The 22548-nt window shown below is 36.5% G+C and overlaps 1 protein-coding gene across 1 annotated transcript in view; it reads left to right on the top strand.

Moving 5' to 3' along the window:
• The window catches only part of MYO3A (myosin IIIA), a 198074-nt gene that overhangs the window by 162072 nt on the left and 13454 nt on the right, over window positions 1–22548 (top strand). The gene's annotated exons all lie outside the window — the stretch shown is intronic.

Genomic DNA, 22548 nt, shown 5'->3' with positions numbered 1-22548 from the left:
TAGAGCTGGGGGGAGCAGGGCAGGGCACAGTGTTGATAAGAGGAAGCCAGCAACTAAAACATATCTATTTCTTTTGTCAATGTCTGCCACTTTGAGTAGAGTGTAGGAAGTGCCATTCTCTGTTCAGATATACAAACCCAGATGCATTATTAAATTTTCTTCCATCAACCTATATCACACTCTACCCACTTTCCACTAAACTGGCAGGGAATTCAGACTCAGTATTTTGGGGGCCACCTTCTCACCAAAGATGTGCAAAAGCCCTAGAACCTTATACACCCACCAGGGTGAGAATCAGGTTGGACCTGTGGTAACTAGCCATTTGCCTACAAGTTACTGTTGGGACACTGATCTCCTAGCTGGCCTTATGATTCCTTCAAGGCTCTACTGCTCCCATCCCTACAAGGGGCACCTGGAAACTGGTAAGTCTAGAGTCGCACCTGGTCTACACGGGCTGTGGACAGCCATCTTCTCTGCAGCTTTATTACCTCCCCCCAGGGGCAGCTGCTGCCAGCACTGCTCTACAGAATCTGTGTTTATTTCTCCCACTCATTCTCTCTTACTTTCTCCAAAACCCTCCATTCTCTCACCACCCGCTCCAGGACACCTGGAAGCACCTCTGCAATGAGTTTGGCTCTTGCCAAAGACAGGAAGAACTGCTAACCTCATGCAGCTTCTGCAAAAATCCCTTGGGCAGGAAAATACTAAAATGAGCCTGGCTACTTGACTGATATGGAAGGAATGAAACTCTTAATGTTTCAATCAATTATCTTGACACATTATTGTCAAGAATTGTGATGCAACTTTAAGAATAAAAAATAGATATACAGCTTGCCCACAGAGTGGATTTGGGCCCTTTCTACCCCTTCTGCACTCAGGCACTGGCCCAGAATCTCTTCCTTTAAAGAAGCAGCTTAACAAGTCACAAGTCCAGAGGCCCAGTAGTTCAACTGCCACCCATGCCCAGATGGGAGCAGAGGGGAAGGGAGGGGCTCCAGCTTCCCTCTAGGTTGTGGGTGTGGCAACCATGGTAAATGTGGGCAGTGAGGCACTGGTCACATAGGGAAAACAAGGGCAGCCAGGTAGTGTTCCCTGTGTAAGCAACTCAACCCAGTCCTCAGTGGGAAAGGGGGATGTAGGGGAAGCTACTGATGTTTTGCTATAACGTGTATTTCGGAACACCTCAGGGGCTTATGTGTGTGTTTAATAAAAATTGTATACAGGGTCTGGCAGAAGTAATGCCTGCTTGAGTGTGGTTAGTGGGGTAATAACATGGGTGTAATAAATTATAGTTTTAGTTTGAACCTAAAATGCCATATGGTGTGCTTGAGTGTGATGTTGTTATGTTACAGAATTACATGCTTATGATTCTGTAATGAACAAGGAGCATTATTTGTGCCAGACCCTTGTAACCATTATTCTACTCTGCTTCTATGTATTAGATTTTTTAGGTGCTAAGTGTACGTGAGAACATGTTGTTTTTTCTTTATGTGTCAGGCTTATTTCACTTAGCATAATGTCTTCCATTTTCATCCATGTTGTCACAATGACAGGATTTCCTTCTTTCTCATGGCCAAACAATATTTTGGTCTTTATGCATTCATCCATTGACAGACATTCAGGTTGTTTCCACATTTTGGCTACTGTAAATAACACTGCAATGAACAAGATGCCTCTCTAGAGTACTTATTTCCTTTCCTTTAAGTATAGACCCAGAAGAGGGATTGCAGGATCAGATGGTTCTATTTTTAGTTTCTTGCAGAACCTTCACATGTTTTCCATAATGGCTGCCCCAATTTACATTTCCACTAACAGTCTGCAACAGTTTCCTTTTCCCCATATCCTGCCAACATTTTTTCTCATTTTTGAGAAAAAATTTTGATAGTAGATCCTAACAGATGTGAGGTGATTCATTGCAATTTTGATATCATTCACCTAATGATTAGTGATATTAAGAATCTTTTCATGTAGTGTTGGCCATTTATATGTTATCCTTTGGAAAATGTTGAGTCAGATCACTTGCCAATTTTTTAATCAAGTTGCTAGTTTTTTTTGTTGTTTTGCGCTTTTTTTGGCTATTGAATTATGAGTTCCTTATACATTTTGGATATTAGCCCTTTATCTGATACATGGCTTACAAATATTTTCTCCCATTCTATATGTTCTCTTTTTATTCTGTTGATGGTTTTCTTTAGTGCACAGAAGCTCTTTAGTTTGGTATAGTCCTACTTGTTGATTTTTGCTTTTGTTTTCTGAGCTTTTGAGTTATATCCAAAAAATCATTGCCAAGGCCAGTGTCAAGGAGTTTTTCCCTATGTTTTCTTCTAGGATTTGTATGGTTTCAGGCCTTATGTTTAAATCTTTAATCCATTAGTTTGCATTCTTCTTCAATGTGCCAATTTTTAAATGAACCTAAAAAGAATATCAGAACAAGTTTTTAGCTTATCTGGAGAGAACTGTAATTAAGTGACTTTTTTAACTCTTCAGGTTAGAGAGAGAACTTTTTGTTCCATGAACATGTAGAAAGGTTGCATAATCTACTACACTTTTCTGAGGCTAAATTGACAAACACCTGAATTGTTCTGTGTCCCTGAGAGTAGCAGAGGAGATGCCTGAGTGAGGGCCTGAAGTGGCCTGAAGACACAGAGAGATCTGGATGGACCTCACAACCCAGAACTAAGGAATAGGGAAAACATTGGGAGATGTATTAGATGCCATTGACAAGACTAGTTACTCTCTGGATGTAGTCTATATTCATATATTTTAGTGATCTCTGCAACTGTTTCTTAAAATTTCTTGAATATTTTATAGAAGTTTATGGTAAAATATTATTGAAATAATTCAAGCTGAGGTCATAAATTGAGTCAGATATCACTTGGTCAATATTTGATCCCTGGAGTGATTCCAGAACCATTATTGCATCTTTGATTATGCTTGTTTTATCTCACCACTGGCCAACTCCATCCTAAACTTTTAGACTCTGGTTTTCTTTATAGTACAGTCTAGGTTTGCCAGTCTCCTAACCACATTTAAACCAAGAATTCCCATCACCCACTTCCTATTCCTCTAGTCCTAGTGATTTTCCTACTTACGTCTATACACCTATAAACATCACACACATCACACAGGCATTCACGCGCACACTTCTTGAAGGGAGTAGATTATCAGTACAGTCTGCATGTGCTTATCCTCAGAGTGAATTCATGCAAATTAGTTTAGTCTTCTTCAAAAAGACTTTCAGCTCTTTGTAAGCAGGAATACGTCACATACTATGTATTCATTTTTTGTAACCCTAACACATTATTCATCATACAGTAGACATTCAATAAGTACTTATTAATTGGCTAGAAAGCATTTAATTTCCTCCAAGATTTATATTGGAGCAAAGTATAGTGACTAGTGGAGTGAAGATTGGAAAGTTTGGTTTTTATTCAAACAAAAATCGTAACATTGCATTCTTTAAATATTCATTTATTTCATATGTTTTCTGCTTTAAAACTCCTCATGGTAAAAAGGTAAGTTCTCATAGTATGTTCCATAGAAGTCCTGTGTCCTTAGATCGTCAGAATTGCTAAACACTGAATTTGGAACCTTGAAGTACAAGCAGCTGCCCTCACCTGGAGGGACAGGTTTGGGTGATAAGCTGTGAAACCTGTTAGCTCAGATTCAACAGGCCACCTGCAGTGCTGTCCTTCAGGGACAGGACTCCCCATGAAGCCCTACCTCCCTATGAAAACTCTCACTTGGAAAGCCGAAGCCAAGCTTATTTATAAATAACTCTATAATTAAAATAAACCAAAGAGACACCTCAAATAATAAGTATCTTAGGCTTCTCAAAAACTCTATAGATGTCTTCAAATAATTGCTGCTCCCAACTCTGTTGTAAGAACTGAATAAGCCTTAGCTAGCTTATGTAAAGTAGCACATTAAAGCTTCTTACCTACTTTAAAGAAAGCTCTAGAAAACATGGAAAATAAGTGAGGATAGTTAAATTTTGGAAATTTAAACAAGCTGTAACCTTATTTCATAAAGTTTTTCTGTGAGACATATAAAAGTGCAAAAATGACAAGAGTAAAATAATATGCAAATTATGAAATTTAAAGATAAAATTACTTAAGTGCATGAACAACTTATTTTATATATTTGTTTTAATAATAATTGTTACAACTGAAACTGATAGAGCTAACTGCACCTGCATTTTCTTTTTTTAACTGAATTTATTGAGGTGACATTGGTTAATAGAGGCACCTACATTTTTGTTGAGAGAAATACATAAATAGGCCATATTTAGCTAGAGCATGGTCATTTGATTATAGATCCTAGTAACTGTTGTTGTATTTATAAGAAAACAATGACATAGCATTATTTCTACATGGATGGTGTGCAGAGTTTGGGGGGATGTTTTCTTCTTAATTATGGTACACCTGGCAATTTGTTGACAATTGTGAAGAGAAGAAAAAGATTAATTGTGGGACAAACAAACCCTGGTAACACAAAAACATGTTCTCCTTCTCTCCTCTTACAGAGAAGCTAAAACTATCCAGCAAGCTGCAATTTTTAAATAGGTTGCAAACTTAACAAATAAGGATGCTATTATAATTCTATGCTTCATTTACATAATACCATCAGTAAATTCAGTGCTAAATCAAAGCAGTCCTTTGCCATGCACACATACAGTAGGTATAATGAAAATGCTTTTATGTTGCTTTCAGAGTAAATGTCAAGGAAAAATAACAATTTTCCATTTATTTCTAAATATTTATGACATTTAGATTCATGCAATAACCCTAGTATTTTCAGTTATTATGGTGCAGCTTTGATTCAGTTTCTTTTTTAGGTATGCTTATTATTTTACTGTTGTAATGCTTGCACCTAGAAATATGTTTTGCAAACTATGTAAGAAGATATTTCCACATGTATCTATATACATTATATGAAACCCAGGCAGCTCAAATAATGTTGGGCTATATATTTTATATGAATATAATTTCTGTCATTAAGAGTAGAAAGTAAAAAGATTACGGAAGTTATATTGTTTCCCACCCAATATACCTCTGGTGAACACTTATCTTCTTAAGTTTATTTTCTATTCTTCCTCTTTCATAAGAAGTAATACTAATTCCCCAAAACTCTTAAAAACAACAACCTTTATTATCCAGAAAGAAATGATTTTATTTACAACCATACAACTTAGTGACACTCATTTATCTCTAGTATTTTAATTATACTAAATACTAATTATTTAAAGCATTTTGCCATACATAAGTTTATACTAGAAGTATGCATTTCTGGGGAGTACACTGCATTCATTCAGACAAAATACTTGACCTAGCAACCTTAAATGGAAAGAGCTAAATTTCTAGCATTCACATTATTTCTCCTTATTTGATACTGTTTATCTACTTTAAACTACAAAGGATGTGGAGCTAACATGGAAACAGAAAAGTCATAAACAATATCCTTCCCCATCTTCCCATTAATTTTTTATTATAATGCACAAAAAGACCAATAATATCATCACCACTGGGAACTGAGATTTTTCTTTATATGTTTTCACATCATATTACTTACATGAGATCAATTCAAAGAGAAATTACATAGCCTATTTAATAAAATGGCATAAGCAATGGCTGAATTCACATACAATATATTTATAATTTCATACTACATAGAGAAAATGCCTTGTTTTAAGTTCTAGTATGTTTTTGTAAGTTGTTCTTATAAGTAGACATATTCAGCTAGTCCACAAACTCCTGAGGATCATAATTGAACTGGATTACATTTTCTGACCTTGATGCAATTGAGATAAATGTGAAAGACAAATCTGCATATTAAAAATCAATGGGATAAGCCCTGGCTGGTGTAGCTCAGTGGATTGAGCGCAGGCCTGTGAACCACACGATCACAGTTCGATTCCCAGTCAGGGCACATGCCTGGGTTGCAGGCCAGTTCCCAGCAGGGGACCCATGAGAGGCAACCATACATTGAGATTTCTCTCCTTCTCTCCTTCCCTTCCCCTCTAAAGATAAATAAATAAATAAATAAAAATCAACGGAATAGTCTAAAGTGAAGGAATTAAAATTACAGTTATAAATTATTTCAAAATAATGAAAATAACCACATTAAAAATTTTGAATGACATGGAGCAATATTGGTATTCATAGGAAAATTTAAATCATTAAATGTTTTATTAATTTACTGAAAGAAAGTAATTTTAAAAATTTGTAATTTTAAGAAAAAATTTTAAAAAGAAAAACAAATATTATTTAACCCCAGGGAAACCAGAAAAAAGAAATAATTATGAAAAGACAGAAATACACTGGGAGATCCAAGACGGCAGCAAGTTACACTCTCGCAGGACCAAGCTGGAACTACAACTAAATTATAGAACAATCATCCTGAATTAAGTTGGTTAACTGAAAACTAGCTAAGAGAGGTCTTATAATCAAGGATTTACAAAAGAAGCCACATTGAGACTGCTAAGGAAGGATAGAGACATGAAATGGGCTGGCTTTGCTCCCTCGGGTGGTTGAGATTCTACAGGGATATCTCAGCTGTGGAGGGTTCCCCCTGAGAGGCATGGGGTCTCATCCCAAGGCAGGCTCACCAACCCAGAGCACCAGAGTAGGGAAAGGCACCAACATAATATCAAGCTATGAAAATCAGCAGGGATTCTGTCCATCAGGGAGAGAGGAGAGTTCACTAGAGACACAGGTGCCTTATTAAATGGCTACTGCCCAAAATTTCATTAGCAGCTACTCACCCTGGAATTTGGTGGAGGGAGGGCAGACTAGAGTAGAGTCATGTGAGGAGAGTCTGGGGTTTTTAGCTCTGGGAAGAGAGCTGATGGTACAGCCCAGGGTCAGTCACAGGAATCATCTGACATTGGCCTGCACCAGAATCCCAGAACCAACATACGCAAAATCCAATGCTTCACAAGTGGCATATCCAAAGGGAGATCTTGGCAGGCACCAGACCCTGCTAAGGTGAATTCTCCATCATGTGGTCAGCACATGCACATCAGCTTGCCCACCGTGGTTGGGGCTGAACTTCACTGTCTGCCAGCCCGAGAGTTGGTCCCAGGCATAAATGGGCCAATAGCAGTGAAGACTCAAGTGCATCAGGAAAGCCCACATATTCTACACAATAAATGTTCCTGAAACCCCTAGCACTGGTGGTGGTCAAGAATACTACACCACTGGACCCCATGGGACACCTACTGCATATGGCCAACCTACCAAAACTGGGAGTCATAGTACATCTACCTCATACATACAAACAAACACAAAAAAAGCAGCCAAAATGGGGAGACTAAGAAACATGCCCCCAATGAATAAACAAGGGTGAAATCTCTAGAAAAGTCTAAATGAAATGGAGGCAAGCAATCTACCAGATACAGAGTTCAAAACAATGGTTATAAGGATGCTCAAGGAACTTATAAGAAGAAGTACAGCAGCAGGAAAAAATGATGTGGAAGCCATAAAAAAATCAGAAATGAAGAATATACTGGATGATGGAAGAAACAGTAGGTTGAATGAAGCAGATTGAATAACAGATTTGGAAGACAAGCTAGAAAGAAAACACCTAAGCATAGCAGCAAAAAGAAAAAGAATTTTTAAAATGAGGATAGATTAAGGGACCTTTGGAACAATATGAAAGGGACATGCAATAAGAGGAAGTGGTAAAACCAAAAGATTGACAACTTTTGTTTGTCAAACAGCTGATTTTTTAACAGACATATTTTAAGCCATAAGGAAATGGCATAAAATATTCAAAGTGATGAAGGCAAAGACCTGCCATTAAGACTACTTTACCCAGCAAGGATTTCATCTAAAATTAAAGAAGAAATAAAGAGTTTCCCAGACAAGAAAGAGCTAAAAGAGTTTGTTACTGCCAAACCAGTATTACAAAAATGTTAAAGGGCCTTTTTAAGAAGGAGAAGGAGGAGGAATAAAAGGAAGTGGGGGGAGGAGGAAGAAAATAGGAAAGTAGTTAAAAGAATAAAATGGCAATAAACATGTACCTATCAATAATCACTTAAAATTTAAATGGCTTAAATCCTCCAATCAAAAGGCATAGGATAGCTGAATGGGAAAGAAAACAAGACCCATACATATGTTGTCTACTAGAGACCCAACTCAGAATGAAAGAAATTAATGGCATGGAAAAAGATACTTCATACCAATGGAAAGGAAGGGGGAAAGGTTATAGTGGCAATATTTATATCTGACAAAGTATGCTTTAAAACAAAAGATATAGTACAAGACAAGGAAGGACACTACATCATGATAAAGGGAGCAATCTTCCAAAAGGTGGCCTAAAATGACACGCTGGATCAAATGGATTTAAAGAACTTCAAAGAACTTCATCCCAAAGCAGCAGCATATACATTCTTTTCAAGTGTGTATGGAACATTTTCTAGGATAGACTACATGTTAGGACACAAAACAATAAAGTCTCAATAAATTTAAGAACATTGAAATCATATCAAGCATTTCCTCTGACCAATAATATGTGAAACTAGAACTCAGTCATGAGAAAAAAACTGAAAGATACACAAAGAAAGACATGGAGGCTACAAACATCTTACTAAATGATGAGATTAGCAATGAGATCAAAGAAGAAATAAAAAACTGCTATAAGCTCTAGCTAGTATGGCTCAGTTGGATGGAGCATTGTCCTATCACCAAAGCATCACAGGTTCAATTCCCAGTCAGAGCACATGCTTAGGTTGTGGGTTCAGTCCTCACCCAGGACACATGCAATAAGCAACCATTCCATGTTTCTCTCTCACATCAATGTTTCTCTCCCTCTCTTTCTCTACCTCCCTTCCTCTCTCTCTCTACAAATTAATGAATATGTTCTAAAGTGAAGATTTTTTTTAAAAGAAAGAAAAGATGCTCTAAAAAAAATGAAAATAAGAACACAACAAGCCAAAATCTGTAGGACACAGAAAAAGCAGACCTAAGACAGGAATTCACAGTATTACAAGCCTATCTCAAGAAACAAGAAAAATCTCAAATAAACAATCTTTACATTTAAAGGAACTGGAAAAATACAACAAACAAAGCCCTAAGTGAGTAAAAGAAAGGAAATAATAAAGAGTAGACGGGGAATAAACAAAACAGAATCTAAAAAAATACAAAATATCAGTGAAACCAAAAGCTGGTTCTTTGAAAAAATAAACAAAATTGTCAAATCTTTAACCAGACTCATCAAAAAGGGGGGGCTCAAATAAATAAAATCAGAAATGAAGGAGAAAAAGTAACAATTGATACAAAGATTGTAACAAAATATTACAAATAACTATATGTAAACAAACTGGACAGCCTGGACAAAATGGATAAATTCCTAGAAACATACCATCTTCCAAAACTGAATCAGGAAAATTCAGATTCTGAATAGACAGTTTGCAACTAGTGGAATTGAAGTAGCAATCAAAAAATTCCCAACAAACAAAAAGTTTTGGACAAGATGGCTTCACATGTAAATTTTACCAAACATTCAAAGAAGAACTAGCACTTATCCTTCTCAAGCTATTCCAAATAATTCAAGAGGAGAGAAGACTCCAAGCGCATTTTATGAGGCCAACATTATCCTAATTCCAAAATCAGATAAAAACACTCCACGTCCCAGCTGGTGTGGTTCAGTGGATTGAGTGCCAGACTACAAATCAAAGGGTCCTGGTTTGATTTTCAGTCTAGGGCACATGCCTGGGTTGTGGGCCAGGTCCCCAGTAGAAGGTGCATGAGAGGCAACCACACTTTGAATTTTCTCTCCCTCTCTTTCTCCTTCCCTTCCTCTCTTTAAAATAAATAAATTTTTAAAAAAATTAAAACATGCTACAGAGAAAGAAAATTATAGAACAATATTCCTGATCAACATTGATTCTAAAATCCTCAATAAATACTAACAAAGAGGATCTAGTAATACATTTAAAAAAAATAATACACCGTGATCAAGTGGGACTTATTTCAGGGATGCAAACTTGATACATATCCACAAATCAAAAAGCATGATACACCACATAAACAAACTGAAAGATAAAAGCCACATGATCATATAATAGATGCCAAAAAAGCATTTGATAAAATCCAGCTCCCATTTATGATAAAAATTCTAAGCAACATGGGAATAGAGTGAACATACCTCAGCATAATGTGAGCCATATATGACAAACCCACAGGCAGCATCATATTCAATCAGTAAAAGATACAAGCATTTCCCTAAGATTGGGAATATGACAGGGATGCCTGCTTTTACCACTTTTATTCAACATAGTATTGGAAGTCCTACCCATAGCAATGAGACAAGAAGAAGAAATAAAAGGCATCCAAATTGTAAAGGAAGAAGTAAAAGTCATTATTTGCAAATGACATGAAACTGTGTATAGAGAATACTAAAGATTCTACCAAAGAACTACTAGAAGTGATATACAAATTTACTAAAGTAACAGGATACAATATAAATACCCAGAAATCAGTTGTATTTTATACACCAGTAATGAACTATGGGAAAGGGAAACTAAGAAAACAATCCTATTCACAACTGCTTCAAAAAAAATAAAATACCTAGAAATAAATTTAACCAAGGAGGTAAAAGTCCTGTACTCAAAAAACTGTAGAACACTGAAGAAATTGAGGAAGATACAAATAAATGGAAGTATATACTGTGTTCATAGTTAGGAAGAATTAAGATCACTAAAATGTCTATAGTACCAAGGCAGTATATAAATTCAATGCAATTTCTATCAATATACTAATGGTATTTTCACAGAACTAGAGCAAATATTCCAAATTTTATGTGGAACTACAAAAGACCCCAAATAGCTACAGCAATCTTGAGAAAGAAGAACAGAGTTGGTGGAACCATGCTACCCGATACCAAACTATAAGGCCGTAGTAATCAAAACAGCATGGTGCTGGTATAAAGACAGACATACAGGTCAATGGAATTGACTAGAGAGCCCAGAAATAAACCCATGCGTTCCTGGTCAATTAATATTTGACAAAAGAGGCAAAAACATACAGTGGGGTACAGATAGTTGATTCAATAAATGGCATTGGGAAAATTGGACAGATACATGCAAAAAATCAAACTACACCACCTTCTTACACCACATATGAGTATAAACTCAAAATTGATTAAAGAATTAAACATTAGACTCAAAACTATAAAAATACTAAAAGAAAATATAGGCAGAAAAATCTCATAGCAATTTTTTTCTGATATATCTCTTTGGACAAGGGAAATTTTTTAAAAATTGGACTACATCAATCTAAAAAGTTTTTACACAATAAAGGAAACCATCAACAAAATTAAAAGACAATCCACTGAATGGGAGAACATATTTGACAGTCATACATCGATGAGGGCTTAATATCCAAAATTTATGAAGAACTCAACACCAAAAAAGCAAACAATCCAATTAAAAATTGGACAAAAGACCTGAATACACACTTCTCCAAAGAGTACATACAGAGGGCCAATAGACATATGAAAAGATGCTCAACACCACCAATTGTTAGAGAAGTGCAAATTAAAACTACAATGTAATGTTACTTCACAGCTTTTAGATGATTATCATTAATAAGTCAACAAACAGCAAGTGTTGGCAAGGATGTGGAGAAAAAGGAGCCGTCGTGCACTATTGGTGGGAATGCAGATTAGCACAGCCACTGTGGAAAACATATGGAATTCCTTCAAAAAATGAAAAATGGAGCTGCCTATGACCCCACTTATGGGAACATTTTTAAGAAACCTGAAACACTAATTCAAAGGAATATATGCATTTTACCATGTTCATTGAAACATTATTTGCAATAGTCAAAATTTGTAAATTGCCCAAGTGCCCATCAGGAGATGAGTGTATTTTTTTTTGGGGTCAACAAAGAATTTGTTTTATTCAGATGGCCTGAAATTCTACAAATTTTAGCATAAATAAGTCAAGATAACTTTAAGTTCACCTTATTATTTTCCATCCCCCTTTTCTCCTATTCTATTTCTTATTACAATGCACTATCAAGGTAGAACAAGCTTATCACTGATAGTTGATAAAGTAGGTTTTGGGCAATGAATAAACAAATTTTATTATTTAAAAATTTAAATTGTTTACATTTACTTTACCATGCATTATATAAAACAGAATCAATGCATTAAAAACATCTCAGTTATTATTACTTATAAATAGAAGTAATATAAACATTTAATATTTTTAAAAGAAGAATATTTAAAGAAAATATTGAATAAACATGACTATAAAAATTGTGGAGACACTGTCCATGGTACTCATTGTTAGGAGATGAGTGTATTAAAAAAAACATGGTACTTAAGGTGGGGGCCAGAAATGGGAGGGAGGTGGGGAGCACTGCGGGGGCAGGGCAGGGAATATAAAACAGAAAACTGTACTTGAATAAGAATTTTAAAAAACATGGTACATTCACACAATAGAATACTACTCAGGCATAAAAAGAAGGAAATCTTACCTTTTGCAATAGCATGGGTGGATTTAGAGAGTATTGTGCTAAGTGAAATATGTCAGTCAGAGTAAGACAAATATAGGATTTCACTTATTTTTGGAATCTTGAAGAAAGTAAGCTAACAAACAAAATAGAAACAATCTCAGTAGAAACATTCTCATCTGAGTTCAACCACAGATTACTGGAACAGGATGTAGAGAACTAACTTACAGCTGTCAGAGAGGAGGGGTGTTGGGAGGCTAGGTGAAGTAGGTGAAGAGATTAAGCAAAAAACAAACAAAACCAGGACAACAAACATTCTCACAGACAAACATTCTCACAGACAACGGTACCGTGGTTACCAGAGGGAAATGGGGTGTGGGAGCAAGGAAAATAGAGAAAAGGGAGGATAAATGGTGATGGCAGGAGACCTGACTTGGGTGAGTCACAATACAGTACAACACACAATACAATATACAGATGATGTACTATAAAATTGTACCCCAATAAATTCAATAAAATTTTGTAAAAGAAATACACTAAAGATCTAAATGAAGCTAAGATAATTTTTAATAAAATGACAAAATAAACAAGTTTATGACTAATTAATTAAAAAAGATGCTCCCAGCCCTGGTTGCAGGTTTGATTTCCAGTCAGGGCACATGCTTAGGTTGCAGCTTAGGTCCCCAATTGGGGCATACAAGAGGCAACTGATTGATGTTTCTCTCTCATACATCGATGTTTCTCTCCCTCTCTTCTCTCTCTCCCTTCTTCTCCTCTCTCTAAAATCAGTAAGCATATTCTCAGGTGAGAGGATTAAAAAAGAAGAAGAAGCCCCCTCAAAATTAGGAAAAAAACAAGATTATAACAACTATAATTGATAATACTAAAATCTTGGCATGCTATAAATGTAATCAATTTTTCAAAGACAATTTGGGGCTGACATATTTTAAGAATAAATTAGTCAATGTGACATTATGTCTGCCAAAAATTACTTTCAAAAAAAGGTTTCAAGGACTCAGTGTTTTAGGCAATTGCATTCAAAGTTTATGAAACAGATAACTCCCATAATATGTAATCTGAGAAAAATATAGAAGGTTACATATTTTATGAGTCATGTACCCTCAAACCAAAGTATGAAAAATAACTTTTTAGAAAGAGAGAGAGGTAGGGAGGAAGGAGAAAAAAAGAGAAGGGAAGGGTGGAAGGGAGGAAGAAAGCAAGAAAGAAACCTAGGACTCAATCTCAGAAATTTACAGGTTGAACTCAGAAGTACAGTACTAGGTAATTGAATGCAATATTACATTAAAAGACTGCCCATGTAACACATTAATGTAACACAATAACAAAAAGTCAAAGGAAAAATATCACCTTGATAAATGCTGAAACACTTTTCAGTAAAATCCAACTACTATTCCTGATGAAAAGCAAAACTCTTACTAAATTAGAAATAGAAGGAGATTCTTTAGCAACATGAAGAATGCTATTTCATGAACCAGTGGTCTGCATTCTAATTACCTGTGAAGCAGTGGGAGCAGTTCCACTGAGAAATCAAGATTAAGACAATGATGCTACTAATAATACATTTTTTACATTTGAGGGGAATTTCTAGCTGACACAATAAGACAGAAAGTAGAGGTTTCTACAAATGGTAACAGTTGGAAAGGACAAAATAAAATTGTAAGGGTATTGTATACAACATGAGTTTTGACCTTAACTTTGATGCAAAGAATGAGCCAAAATAATGATAGGTACTAGCTATAGAACTCAGCAATGATATGTAGGTATACAGATAGTCTTTCACATAAAAATTTATAATGGAGAAAGAGTTCAATGGAAATAACATCAAAAAAAATAATGTTTTGAAATAAAGCTAGCAAGAAAACCATAAAAAGACCGAAAAAGAGGTGGATAATGGATTGGCATTACATTGTGTGTCTGGACTGGAACATACTATAAACATGACCATTCTAAACTTAATTTCTAAGTTTAAAAATATTGCATTCAATATCCATGAGATTGTTTTAGAACTTGAGAAAATGTCCCTAAATATTTTTGTAAATTTTCAGGAAAAAAGTAATAATTATAAATGAGGACTCTTCTTATTAGACAGTAAAATGAATACTATAAAGCTGTAATAATCAAAACCATGTGCCTCTGTTATAAAAATCAACCACAGATTACTGGAACAGGATAGCCCCCAAATTAGCTCTAGTATTTCTGAAACCCTGTCACTAAAAGGTACACAGGAAAGCACTAAGAAATGGATAGATGATGCTTAACATTTTTTCTTGTTTGGGGAGAAGAAATAAGATAGTTTTACCTTTTACTAATTACACAAATATTTCACAGATATATTTATGATTTAAATGTAAAAAGTAAACCAGATGATATGAACTGAGTGTTTCACTATTTCTACTGCAGAAAAGACAAAGCATAAGAAGCACTAAAAGAATTACAGCGCTGCCTGGGTAGCTCGCTTCAAGCATCCCCAGGATGCTGAGGTTTGGCCACTCCAGTCAGGGCACTTGCAGGAAGCAACCTATGAATGCGTGAATGAGGGGAACAACAAATTCTCTCTCTCTCTCTCTCTCTCTCTCTCTCTCTCTTTCTCCCCACCCACCGCCTTCCTCTCTCTTTTTAAAATCAATTTTTAAATTTTTTTCAAAAGAATTACAAAGAAAAATTGTGATAGATTTGGACTGCATAGACAATCAAAGATTCTAGAGATTAGAAAGAATCATTAAAGGTTAAAGGGCTAAAGACTAACTGGATAAAATATTTAAAACAAATAGATCTCTTCTCAGCCTTTTGGCTAAGATCAAGTGTAAAACAAACGGGAAAAGAGTTAACACATATAATGTAGAAAGAGCTCTTACCAATCATTAGAGAAAACATTCCCCCAACAGAATAAACAGGCACAAGAATGGATTTATTTATAAAAGAAATACAAGTGGCAAATAAGCATATGTGTATTTATATGTTTATATATATATTTAATTATCTCAAACAGTAATGGAGAAACTGTAAAGAGTCAACATTTCAAAATGATTTGATGATATGTAAAAAAAGTAAAAATAGTTTATATCATTGACCCAGTAAACCCACTATGATAGCATAGCCTAAGGAAATAATCAGAGCTGAAAAATAAAAATGTATGTGCATAGCAAAAATATAAAGTTAGACAATAAGGAAATTATTAATGAGTAATGACACATTCATATGCAGAATATTAACAGCCCTTAAATTCATTTTTCAAAGAATAACCTTGGCAAACTGCTAGCTAATCCAACTGTAGGATAAAATATTGCACAATTGGAATTGGAATGCTGCAAATAAATCAGCTTCATCTTCCCTTGCACGAGGTGGCTCGTTAACAAGAGCATCTGTGTAGCGAGCTCTAGAAAAGCCCAGTGACTGTTGAATAAGAACAAGGTGCTCACTCAGAAATAGAGCAGACACTCTCCATCCCTCGCTGTCTTGGACCCTCAAAGTCCATGTCTATGTAAAATTAATAACCTGAATAATGTTTTGCAGCCTGGTGGTAGGAAAAAAGCAGAAAGAATCGCTTGAGCAGTTCTGAATGGGATGGGAGCTAGTAGCTGCCCACTGAGGTCAGAGGAAGCCAGGGAGTCAGACCCACCGTAAGGCAAACCCAAGTGTTAAGGGCACTCAGAGCAGAAGAACCTACCCTTACAATTCCTCACCTCAGGTAGAGTTGAAAGAACAGAGACCACAGAACAGAATAAAGCTAGTGGTCAAATCTGAGGNTCGTTAACAAGAGCATCTGTGTAGCGAGCTCTAGAAAAGCCCAGTGACTGTTGAATAAGAACAAGGTGCTCACTCAGAAATAGAGCAGACACTCTCCATCCCTCGCTGTCTTGGACCCTCAAAGTCCATGTCTATGTAAAATTAATAACCTGAATAATGTTTTGCAGCCTGGTCTAGAGCTCCCACAGCCATGCGTGGTAAGACTAGAGGGCCATTTCCAAGTATGTCATTTTTGTTGCCAGCTGCCTTGAGGCACTGAAAGCTTAGTTGGCATCTTCTCTAGCCATGCTTGTGACTAGACACACTCTAATATGGAATAATGGCTTTTTAAAAATACTGGTGTGTTTTATTTTACCTTGAGAAGAACCACCTATTTTTATGTTATAGTGCATGAGCAGAGGGCAACAAAAAACTCGTACATGTTGCTTGTTTAAAATCAGGTCATGTTCAGGGTAAAGATACCTTGTGTCTTTACAAGTCCAATCTGAGAAAATAACTATGAAATAGTCAATAAATAATTTTCTAAAATTTGGCTCTTTGGGAAAAATTAACTTAGGTTTTTACCTCAAGCTATCTACCCAACCATTTTCTAAGTAGATTAAGATCAGTATGATCTTAAAGAATAACCCAGGGGTTATTTAGGGAGCCTTAAATGCCACTCCTGAGTGTCATTTAAGTGTCCTCTTTTTTCAGGTAAGGAAATGGGTATTCTGTTGTTTGACTGTACCCCCAGTCCCATGGCCATGGATCAGTATGACAGCTCACTACCCCCGACAAAAGTGGCACTGTCGAGACACCACCACCATCACTGTGTGCATTCTCACGTGCCTCTACTAGGGCACTCTCCTTTGATAACTGTGCACATGAATGTAAAATAGCTGGGATTAATGGTAACCTACCCCCCAGGGACAGGAAAAATACTCACTAGAGGTTAAGGACTGTAATTCACAACCTCAGCTCAGTGGCGATGACCAAAGGTGTGTAGTGATCACAAGAGACAAATGGTAGTCCAGAGGCCTCACCAAATAAACCCAGCTCCTTTATTCTTCCCTGTTGCTCCTGTGATGTGAGCAGAAGAGACATGGGGGACAGGTGGGGGGAAGAACCTTACCTAAATCTGAGAGTGGAATTGTAAAAATAAATGCTTCATCTTCAATGTTCTGGATATCAGTGCCTACCTACATCAGACAGTGACAAAAAGCTCAAAACCCATGACCTGTAGGGTAAGTACAGGTGTATGCTGGCTCTGCGGCATTGGTGTTCAGGTGGTAGAAAAAAAGCAGAAAGAATCACTTGAGCAGTTCTGAATAGGATGGGAGCTAGTAGCTGCCCACTGAGGTCAGAGGAAGCCAGGGAGTCAGACCCACGGTAAGGCAAACCCAAGTGTTAAGGGCACTCAGAGCAGAAGAACCTACCCTTACAATTCCTCACCTCAGGTAGAGTTGAAAGAACACAGACCACAGAACAGAATAAAGCTAGTGGTCAAATCTGAGGCAATCATGAGAAATGAAAATGTCTCCAGGAGCTCAGAGCACAAGGCAGACAGGAGCGAAGCAGAACTGAATGACCCACCCAAGCTCAGAACCTGTATCCAGCTCTCTCAAGAGTGGCTGACCTTGTGGAAGGACAGAGGGGGAGAAGGCAGAAACATTGGCTTCCAAAAGGCAGGTTGCAACCTTGACTCAGGTGAGTCCTGCCTTGTACCTGCAGCGATGAATATTCCTCTCTTCTAAGATTTCCTGCAGGTCACTGTATTGCGTACAGTTCACAGGCTGTCTGGAGTAAATGGAAATTTACAAAAATTGAAAAACTGATTTCTTAGAGAAGAAATTACAATAGCATGAGTGTTTTACTCTTCTCATACCCGATTTAGGCATGTGATGCATATGCAAATTATATTCTGCGTGTATACTTAAGTAAAACAGCGTTATTAAAATGAAAGCAATAATAAAATTTAATTTTCTAAAGCTAATATTGACAATGAGTTTTAAATTTATCTCCTTTCTTTTCAGTGCAGAATGACGAGATTCATTATTTTTAAAATGCTCATTTCTGATGAACCAAGACACTTAATGAAATCATTACCAGAGCTACAATGTAAATGAATATTTTACCCTCTGACTATTTAATATAGCAATAACCTTTACCATCTAATATTTATCATGCATATCATACAAAATAGTCACAAACCTAATTTTGCTACTGCCAGTATGAATATGCTGCTGATCATTTGTGATTACAAATGTTTATGTCACCTTTGTAATTAAAGGGTTAGAATGATGTTAGCAGACAGTGTTTGTACTCCCCCAAAGGAAAGAAAATTTAGAGGACAAAAATAAACTTGTGCCTTTCTGAAACATTTGTATGCAGACAAACGCATGGGGAGCTTTTTCTTCAAAAATACAAAATAGTCTGGGTAAATTTAATCTGAACAGTCAGACCCTATTGAGTATATTTATCAATAGTTTTCCCTTGCCAGCTGCCCACTTTGCAAGGCAGCATCTTAAATGAGACACCCTTTACGAATATTCAACCTTCAAATTGTCCTCGTAAAGGAAAAATGCCAATAAGTTAACACTAACGCAGATCCTGCAAGATACAAAAATTAAACAAATCCTGCCTGAAAATTCAATACACTTTGACATTTTTATGCCTATAATGTCTACATAAGGCATGTAAATTTATAACTTTACATAAAAGTGACCATACCATACACTTCAGGATTCTTTTCTTGCAGTATCTTTTCATTTTCTGTTTTTGTCCTATTTCCTTCTTACCCACTCCTCTGTTCTGCAATGTACATTATTCTCCCTTAAGAGAACTCTTATTATAAAATAAGAATTCTGTCATATTTTTTTTGCAAATACGCACGCATGTACTTGTACACACATACAGACATATAGAGATTTGTGCCATTCTTTTATATAAATAGGATTATAAACACATATGTATCTTGCTTTTCTTCCTCAATGTTTTAGCAGGAATCCCTGCACATCAACTAGAATTGCTATATTTGTTCTTTTCACTGGCTATATAATATTTCATGGGCAGATCACAATACTTTACATAATCATTTTTCTGTTGTCAAATATCCACTTTTTAAAATTTTTACCACTGTGGGAAAATACTGCATTAAACATCTTTGAAAATATTCTTGTATTTTAGGATTTTAATTTTATGGGAAAAGTTCCCAAAATTGGAGTTACTAAATTGAAAGGTATTTTTGGTTTTGTTGAATTGCATTATTAATAGGCCCTAAATATTGACACTTACTTCCATAGTTTTTAAGGATACACTTTTTCTGACATCCTACCCAGAAAGACCCTTTCTCTAAATGTGGTCATATTCTTTGGTACTGGAGCTTAGGATTTCAACATATGAATGTTGAGGAAACATAATTCAGCCTATAACTCATTTCAAATGATTTGGGCAGCCTGTAAGTGCCATTGGTGTACACATAAGAGGAAAATCACTGGAGAGTCAGTGAAAGCTTCAGAGAAGAGATTGGACTGGAGACAGACACTGAGGATGCTTCTGATTTCAGTAAGGCAATATAAAGTCCCACTGTGAAAAGATAAGAATCAACCAAGTTAGAGCTGTAACCATGGTGTGCCGGGGTTCCTATGACGTAACTAGGCTGATTGGGGGAGATAGTTAATTCGGGGGGAACGTGGAAGATAAAAGTTGAAACTGCTGATCGTAAGTAATCCAGATTTAGTTGTTTGGGCTTAATAAAGAAGGAAAAGGAAGCTTCACAAATTTTTTTGAAAAATTAAATTTCTTGCAAATGGAAACCAGATTTTCCTTCCTGAAATACCACTTCAGTATTCACAGAAGTTGATGGTTGCCTATTTATAGGAAATGAAGAGGAGAGAAAAGACAAGGTCACATCAGTACTTGGAACCTGGGGGACAGAAATAATGGTGCCAGTGAGGCTGTGGTATGCAGAATTCTAGATGGAAAAGAAAGGCTGCTGCTGGTCCCTTTGAGTCTGAGAGTTTGAGATGGGAATATCCAGTAAGAACTTAGAGAGGACCTCTGGGCGGGGGCAGCTGAGAGGGTCCAACCTGAGGTAGGCACTAGGAAGTTGTCAGTGTAGAGTACACTGTGGAAGGTGCAAGGAGCTGAGAGGGGCTTGATTCAGTCCAGAGGGCAAAGGGATTATCTGCTCATCCAGCAAACTTCTATTCATCATTTACTGTGTGTCCAGCATGGCCTCAAGTGCCAGGAACACAAAGATAAATAAGACAAGGTGTCTGCCCTCAGAAACCTCATCCTTAGCCATGAAGGCAAGGAGTGGTCGATAATGTTAGATGATGAAGAAGTCAAAGATAATAAGGACAGATAAGGGACCTCTGATTTGTCAATAAAGTGACCACCCTTGACTTTCAAAGAAGGCAGCTTCAGTAGAGTCTTGGTAATAGACATCAAATTGAATAGGGAACATTTGATGAGAAAATGGAGACAAGAGCAAAACTTTTTTATTTCCAGAATCTGACTTGTTTTTTACTCTATTCATGTTTATTCAAATTCTTTGTCATTTTCAATTTAATTAACTTTTGTTACAATAGTAATGTTCTGATATTTTAATTCAGACTTTAAATAATATTAACAGCCAAGTTAAAATTTTAGTCACAGGTCACTTTCATGTATCTAAATACATAATAACTTCATACAATATTTTTATATTTTCATTCACACTCAAATAAGTAATATAAGTGAATATAACCAATACATTTTAAGATGATAAAACTTTGCAAGAGCTAATAGAAACTGTTTGTTGAACAGCACTGGAGCAGATGATAAGTAAAGAGAAGGAAAATAATTTTTAAAAACATTGTCTATAGTGGTGGCAATAATTCAGGTTTTACCATTTCTCCTTGTGCTTGTGACAGTCTTAAGACAGGATATTTAAATTCCTTCCACTGTCTATTTCTGCAGAGGGGAAGGAAAAGGGAGAAAAGAGGAGATAAACTTCCAGGGACTGGTTGGAAAAGTGCTTTCACTCCTTCTAATTGATAATTAGTCTCTTACTGATCTCTGTCTAACATGGTCTTGTTAACAAACACCTTATTCTCTTTTTATTCAAAAAAGGATAGTATGTATGATTGTCACAGTTTTCTCTGGTATTGTTCTATGTGTTCCACCTCTCAGAAGTGCTTCCAACTAGTTGATGGATCTTCGTCACCCAGCAATTCCCCATAAATTTGAAATGAATGAGCTAGATGACGTTAGACTGTGAATGCTCACCTAGTGGGTCAGATAGGGGACCAGACAGTTAGACATCAATGTGTCACCTCCATCCTGATGAAGCTGATCTGCACTGCCAGTCACAGCTGTCTACACATAGTATTAAATATTCTTTGATTTGATTCTGTTTGACTTGATTTGAGTTGTTTTTGTTTGGAGCAATTCAGTTTCTCTGTGTATTCTACATCGAAGAATTAGGGATCATTACTGCCCCTCTTTTATGTACCATAATGATCTATTACTACCCATAAAGTTCAGCTAAGAAACTCAAGTATGTTTGCTCAAGTATCTGTTAAACATAGGCTGTTGTCCAATAGGCACACAGATCCCTTTTCCACCCTCATCCTTATATATCTATCGAGCAGACATTCCTGCACAAATGCAGTCAGCGGATGGGGTGCCAAGAATCAGGAAAAATAGACAGAAATACTCCAGGAGAGGCCTACTAGCTCTGGGAATAGAAAGTCACTTGTAATGACCACTAACAACCAAGCAAGAGTCTGATGACGTTGCTACATCTTTGAGAATTTGGCTATATTGAGCTATATTGACAGAAAAGGCAGAAAAATATGACAAACGTTCTTCTTTCGTGGTCAAGATTTTTTAAATCAGGTCTGAAAATCCTAATAGTGGGAGGTTCTAAGTTTTGACAAAAGGTCAGATTCAGCTTTTGGAAAAGAGTCAAGCCTGCAGATGCGCAGTCTCCTTGTTTGGGCCATTACATGAGGAGGTGCTTTAAAGGGAAGATCAGGCAGTGCTTGGCTGGGCAGGTAGACATGGAAGGCAGGCAGTAGGGAGAGAGAAGGGGGAAGAAAGAAGATTCTATGTGCATAATATCCTTTTTAAAAGATTTTTTAGCAGCTTTGTCTCCTCTCCCCATCTGCCCTCTGAACTGCAGTACCCTACCCCACATCACTGAACTATGTATTTCTTTTCTTCCCCTTCTTTCCTCCCCCTTACTTCTCAGAGTCCTAGACCACCAGGCAATTGGAAGGAAGCACATGATGAGAAATATGATAAGGGTCAGTTGGGGAAACAAAGGTATTGCCTCTTTCTCCCAGCCCCAGTG

This window comes from Sturnira hondurensis, unplaced genomic scaffold (genome assembly GCF_014824575.4).
Source record: "Sturnira hondurensis isolate 20B ecotype Veracruz unplaced genomic scaffold, ASM1482457v3 Scaffold0022910, whole genome shotgun sequence".
Lineage (NCBI taxonomy): Eukaryota > Metazoa > Chordata > Mammalia > Chiroptera > Phyllostomidae > Sturnira > Sturnira hondurensis.
Note: the sequence above shows the minus strand (reverse complement) of the source record. Positions and strands in the feature narration are given on the sequence as shown.